The sequence below is a fragment of the Pelodiscus sinensis genome, chromosome 18, assembly GCF_052426305.1.
Source record: "Pelodiscus sinensis isolate ZL-2025 chromosome 18, ASM5242630v1, whole genome shotgun sequence".
NCBI lineage: Eukaryota > Metazoa > Chordata > Testudines > Trionychidae > Pelodiscus > Pelodiscus sinensis.
In genome coordinates this window covers 8,922,621-8,929,642 of record NC_143069.1, presented here as the reverse complement: position 1 = coordinate 8,929,642, position 7,022 = coordinate 8,922,621, and the positions used below count along the sequence as shown (strand labels likewise).

The following is a 7,022-nucleotide window of genomic DNA, read 5'->3' as shown; positions in this document are numbered from 1 at the left end:
TCAGCCGCTTTTCCGAAAAAACTTGCCAGCTGTCTACACTGGCCGCTTGAATTCCGCAAAAGCACTGACTTCCTACTGTAAGAAATCAGTGCTTCTTGCAGAAATACTATTCTGCTCCCATTTCAGGCAAAAGTCCCTTTTGTGCAAAGCTTTGACGCAAAAGGGCCAGTGTAGACAGCTCAGATTTGTTTTCCGCAAAAAAGCCCTGATCACAAAAATGGCAATTGGGGCTTTTTTGCGGAAAACCGCGTCTAGATTGGCCCGGACGCTTTTCTGCAAAAAGTGCTTTTGAGGAAAAGTGTCTGTGCCAATCTAGACACTCTGTTCCGAAAATGCTTTTAGCGGAAAACTTTTCCATTAAAAGCATTTCTGGAAAATCATGCCAATGTAGACGCAGCCCAAATGACATGAATGGACAGGAGGTTTAAAACTAATAAGCGAAAGTTCTTCTTCACACAACACATAGTCAACCTGTGGAACTCCTTGCCACAGGAGGCTGTGAAGGCTAGAACTATAACAGAGTTTAAAGAGAAGTTAGATACATTCATGGAGGTTGGGTCCATGGAGTGCTATTAGCCAGGGGGTAGGAACGGTGTCCCTGGCCTCTGTTTGTGGAAGGCTGGAGACGGATGGCACGAGACAAATCTCTTGGTCATTGTCTTTGGTCCATCCCCTCTGGGGTACCCGGTGCTGTCTGCTGCCGGCAAACAGGCTACTGGGCTAGTTGGACCTTTGGTCTGACCCAGTACGGCCGTTCTTATGTTCTAAGCTCAGGGCTCAGGGTCGGGGGTCTCACTGGATCAACTTGATTTTCATGCAAACCTGCGCCTGGGTTTGCATGTGGCCTTTGGTGGCCAGGCTGACAGCTATCCTGCTATAGACGGCCACTTTCCTGTGTCTAGTGCAGAGGTTGTGGACGTTAGAGGCCTCCCCCCAAACCTGGATGAGCTCCACGATCTCCGCACTAGACCAGGCAGGCGCCCGCCTCTTGCGACCCTGGGCAGGCTCCTGGGAGCCACCAACCTGGTCCCGGGAAGAGGCGGAGGGCTGGGTGGCAGCAGGTGGATGGCTCGTGCCGTGCCACATGCAGGGTCTGTTGGCTGGGTGCTGGCAGGCTTGTACCTGGCACGGGCACTGTAGTCAGACCGTGCTCCTTTAAGGGCTCCGGGGCTGGGAGAGGGCAGAAGAGTTTCCCTGGTTGGTCCCAGAGTGGCTAGCAGGGCAAGCTGGGAAGGGCTAGCCTCCCACTAGTTCGAATTAAGTGGCTACACAGCCCTTAATTCGAACTAAGCGTTAGTCCTCGTAGAATGAGGTTCACCTAGTTCGAATTAAGTGCTCCGCTAGTTCGAATTAAGTTCCAACTAGCGATTTGCATGTGTAGCGCCTATCAAAGTTAATTAACTTTGTAGTGTAGACATACCCTGAGTTAACATTCCCAGGGATACATCACTCTGCCAACAGCTCAGAGTCTGGTCCCATCATTCTAAAAACTATGGATCTATGTCTTCTCTGACTTCCAAGGGTCTCACTCAGGAAAAACACAATTAGAATGAAGGGCTTATAGCTGCTTTGCTTTACCAGAAAAAATGGCACATACCAGCCCCCAGCTTGTATAGGCAAGTGATTTTAAACTTATAATTATCCTTCAGCCTGCAGAGGAACAAGGTAAAGGATAGAAGGCTACTCGATATTTTGGTAGAACATTGCTGCCATCTAATTAAGAATCTAATTTACCTAACCTTTGAACATAGGAAAATATAGGTTAAGATTGACTAAATATATATATATTCAATGTAATTAGAGTAATGCTTTTATAACGTATTCTCAGCAAAAGGAAAATTTGCAACATTAAAAATATTTTCAAAAATCAATGAACCAAACTCCACTAAGAATAACTCATAACTGGAAAATAAATTCACAGGCTCTGGACTGGAAATATTCTGAAAAAACATTGTTTTCATCAGCAAGTTCCAAAATCATCTAAACCAAAAATTCCTTTAAGAGAAAGGAATAATTCTGAATATAAAATCATGGGGAACATTTTGTAAGATGTGGATGTGCCACATAATAGCTGCTTAGTTAAGGCCTGGAACCAAGCAGACCCAGGTTCTAAGAAAGGAAAGAGCAAGGTGTTGACTATTGGTTATTCCAGGGTGGGTAACTCCCATTTTTCAAGCAAAATTTTAAAAATTCTCAGATTCATCCCATAATAGTGTGGAGGCAGGAAAAAGGAACAAGGGAATTTGTGTGCAGCCATCTTGGTCTTGTTAACAAGAGAGCAAAAGTCAGGCTAAGTCTGTGGCCTGACAACCCGAGATCTGTAATTAGACGCTGCCTTTGCCTCTCGCCTCCATACAGAGATAAGGATAGAATGCTGACTCTGGCAGGGACCTTGAGATAAGGAGCATCTGGGTGGAACTAAATAACTGTTAGCCATTGGTGTTTGTAATGGGAAGGAGACTAATTGTTATTATTATACAGGCAGTCCCCGGGTTACATGGATCCGACTTACATCGGATCCCTACTTACAAACGGGGTGAGGCAACCCGGCACTAGCTGCTTCCCCTCAGCAGACCAGGGAGACGCGAAGCTAGCGCCTCCCTCCCCCCCCACCCAGCAGACCAGGGAGACGCGGAGCCACTTTTCTCAGCAGACACCTCAGCTTGAGAATAAAGGACTGAGGGAAGTGAGGTGTGGGAGAATAAAACTGAGCTCTGGAGAAATGTTTGGCTAGAGTTTCCCCTACAATATGTACCAGTTCCGACTTACATACAAATTCAACTTAAGAACAAACCTACAGTCCCTATCTTGTACGTAACCCGGGGACTGCCTGTATTTAATAGACAGTATATAAACTGCTTCATAATTGCTTGTATTTGAAGATCTTCCTCGGAGGGGAGGGGGCTCCCCCCTGTCCAAACCAGTTTTTCCCTTGCTGCAGCTCGTAATAAAACTGCCTCTGGCTACTTGTTGCTTACAAACTCAGAGTGAGAACAAATGTTTTCTTCCACAATAGTATAAATTTGAAAACCCCACAATATTCCAGAAAATCCATTTTCGAGACAAGTCTGCACTTGGTTCACTCTTTGGGTATTGGTGGGCATAGAATCATAGGACAAGACCTCAGGTGGTCATCAAATCCAGCCCCCTGCTCTAGGCAGGACCAATCCCAACTAAATCATCCCAGCCAGAGATTTCTCAAGCCGAGATGTAAAAACCTCTAGGGATGGGAATACTTCTACCTCCCTAGGTAACCAATTCCAATGTTTCACCACCTCCTAATGAAATAGTTTTTCCTAATATCCAACCTAGACCTCTCCCACTGTAACTTGAGACCATTGCTCCTTGTTCTGCCATCCATCACCACAGAGAACAGCACCTCTCCATCTTCTTTGGAACTTCCCTTCAGATAGTTGAAGGCTGCTATCAAATTGCCTTCCCCCCTTCTCTTCTGAAGACTAAATAAGCCCAAATCCCTCAGTGTATTCTCATAACTCACGTGCTCCAGGACCCTAATCATTTTCACTGCCTTCCACTGGACCCTCTCCAATGCGTATACATCCTTTCTGTAGTGGGGCCCCAGAACTCCAGATGTGGCCTCACCGGTGCCAAATAAAGGGAAATAATCACTTCTCCAGATGTACTGGAAATGCTCCTCCTAATGCATCCTAATATGCCATTCGCCTTCTTGCCTACAAAGGCATACTGCTGATTTATATGCAGCTTCTCATCCACTGTAATCTCCAGGTTTTTTTCTGCTGAACTGCTGCTTGTCCTTCTTCCCTTTTTTAAAGATGGGCCCTACATTTGCCTTTTTCCAATCATCCAGGACCTCTCCCAATCTCCATGAATTTTTAAAGACAATGGCCAAAGACTCTGCAATGGCATCTGCTGAATATCTCAGCACCGTCGGATGCATTAAATATGGCCCCATGGATCTGTGTATGCCTAGCTTTTCTAAATAGTTACTAACCTGATCTTAATCTACTGAGGGCTGCCTGCCTCCTTTCCATACTGCACCTCCTAGTGCAGTAGTCTGGGAGCTGACCTTGTCTGTGAAGACAGGCAAAAAAAGCATCGAGTACTTCATCTTTCCCCACATCATATGTCACTAGATTACCTCCCACATCCAGTAATGGCCCCACACACTCCTTCATTGCCTTCTTATTGCTAACATGCCAGTAGAAGCCTTTCTTGTTACCCTTCACATACCTTGTTGGCTGCAATTCCAATTGTACTTTGGCCTTCCTGATTACAGCTGAACGCTCAAGCAATATATTTATAATCCTCCCTAGTCATCTGTCCAAGTTTCCACTTCTTGTAAGCTTCCTTTTTGTGTTTAAGCTTGTCAAGGATTTCCCTGCTAATCCAGTCTGGTCACCTACCATATTTGCTTTTCTTAACTGTGCATCAGGATGGTTTGTTCCTGTTACTTCAATAAGGATTCTTTAAAATACTGCCAGCTCTCTTTGACTCCTTTCCCCTTCATGTTAGAGTGCATTAGTTCCCTGAAGGAGTCTACTTTTCTGCAGTCCAGGGGAAGTATTTTGCTGCTCTCCTTTCTTCCCTTGGTCAGGATCCTGAAATCGACCATCTTATGATCACTGCTTCCCAGGTTGCAACATTCATTTTCAGATCACACCCAAGTCATGCACTAATCAACCAATGGATGCAAACATCATGTTGTGGAATGATCACAACTTTGTTATAATAAATAAAACATCTGGTTTTGCACAAGCAAAAGTTTAGGGAAGTTAACACAAAACTTTGATGTTTTTGTGTGGAAACCATCAGCTATCTTCAGGACAACAGCCTGCCACTGTTCAAATAAAGATTAGAGAAGAGAAGCTGCAGCAGAGTGGCAATGCATTCCACATAGCAAAAATAGGAGCTACAATTCTTTGACATCCTTTGTGAAAGCAATGAAGAGCATATGGATGAGGAAGGACATAATTAGCTCCAAGGCTGTAGCCACAAACTTTGCCTCTGCCCAGCAGAGGAGTCTGTGATCATGTTATGGACATCTCAAGACCTGTTTTCAGCACAGTGGGTATGACGGATCAGGCCAGGTCTGGGCACCGCTGAGGGTGTCCGCTCAGGGTGAATTGCTCAAACTCAGGGCTCCTTACAGCCCTTGACCAGAGACCTTCCCAGACAGGTCATAATCCAGTCATACTGAGCAAAACCCCTCAGACACTCCAGCTCTGAGCCACAACCAGCCCCAGGCCTAACACACAGGTGAGGGGTTATAGAACCCAATCTCACCTATCCCAAACAGGTCTTTCTGGACCCAAAGAACCAGCCACAAGTCCCCAGTCAGTTTACATTCTGGATCTTACCCACAAGATCATGCTGATCCAATCCTTTAGAATTTAAAATCTAAAGGTTTATTAATAAAAGAAAGAAAAGATGGAGAGTGAGGTTGTTAAAGAAAATGCATTACACGCACCGAATCACCAAGTTCTCAGGCTCTCAGCAGAGATGTTACAAACTGCTGCCTTAAAAGTCTCTAGTGCACATCCTATTTCAGGATGGGCCAACGATTCTTCCCGGCTTGCTGTTCCTTACAAGGCTGCATTTGGAATCAGTAGTAGAACCAAAGGCCAGATGGAGTTCACCTGATGGCTTTTTAAATCCCTCCTGGCATCTTCCTGGCTAGAGCAGGTCACATGTTCTAGTGACCTACCTCTGCTTCGCATGCTGGCAGTCATTATGCCCTGGCTGGTTTGCAGGTCCCGGACACATTCCTCAGGCGCATATTAGGCATCTAGCGAGCCATTATCCCAGGAGCCTTGCTAATTAGCATAGTCACTGCTATGACTATGCTATGACATTCCTTGCCCATTGCTCTCTCAGACAAAGAATCTTCCAGCATAAGCACAGAGTACATATTTATAACTCCAAATACAGATATTATACAAGTACATGAAGAGCATATACAGAATCAGTAGAACATAAGCTTTCATTTGACACCTCAAATGGCCCCCTTTGTATATACTTTGGGAGAAACAGTCTTCCCCCCCCCCTTAGGTGCAGCAGTGACCTGTGTGATCCCCTTAAAATGCAGTAATATGACATTGGGCCAGACTCCCTAGCATACTGTGGCTGCTGCACAGAATTAATGAGCTAGTTAAAAGCTATTCCTCTTTATCTGAAAAAATTCTCATTGTTGTTCCCTTGTGTGAATTTTTAAAGAATGGACAAACCTCTCCTGAGAATGAACAATCCTTAAATGTGAACAACACAGACATGTCAGTTACATTGAAAAAGGTCACCTGCCCCTCTTGGTAATTAAGGCAAACACCAATTTTCTTGGTTTTTTTCTGCACCATGACCCGAGTCCATGGATCAGTTTTTGCCCAATACTCTTTCCCACTAAGACCCAGAACCCAGAATCCCTCTTTTGGGGACAGGGACAGTTTTCCTTTTCTCTCAGTGGATTTTCTGGCCACTCCCAGGTCCCAGTCAGTGCTGCTCCTGACATCCACCTCCCAGTAGTGCTTCCCAGAGGAGAATCCTTCAGAGCCCAGCACACAGACAGTCGCATCAAACCTCTCTGGGTTTGGTGGAACATTTAGAGGTTGGGCTTCATGTTTCAAACTCTTCTTATCCTGAGCAAAGGAGAGGTTGGGATGGGCTGTGTCTGCATCAAGTGTGATGTCAGCTAGAAGAAAAGAGATCTGGTTGTGAGACTCACTTGCAGGAGAATCTACAGTATGAGAGAAGTATACCCCATGGCAGGGTGACCAGTTGGCCCATTATAAAAAGGAACAGTCCCATATATAAGTCTTCCTGCAGGTGTCCCAGCATTTTCTTTTAAAAGGAAAAATTGTTCAATATTTTCTCTCCCCTTAATCCCATCAGTACTGGTAGGTTCTGCTTCTGGTTGGATCCCTGCTTGACACCCACTTGCCCCCCAGTGGGGAGTGGTGGAGTATAGTGATTCATGATGGGGGTGGGGGTGCAAGGCTGGTGGATACAGTCCATCCGGCTGGATGATCCCCCGATGGCCATCACTGTAG

At 45.5% G+C, this 7,022-nt stretch overlaps 1 pseudogene; it reads right to left on the bottom strand.

Annotated features, from left to right (window-relative positions):
• Positions 1-5,391: 5,391 nt before the first annotated feature.
• Positions 5,392-6,758, bottom strand: LOC149523214 (butyrophilin subfamily 1 member A1 pseudogene; annotated as a pseudogene).
• Positions 6,759-7,022: the final 264 nt, after the last annotated feature.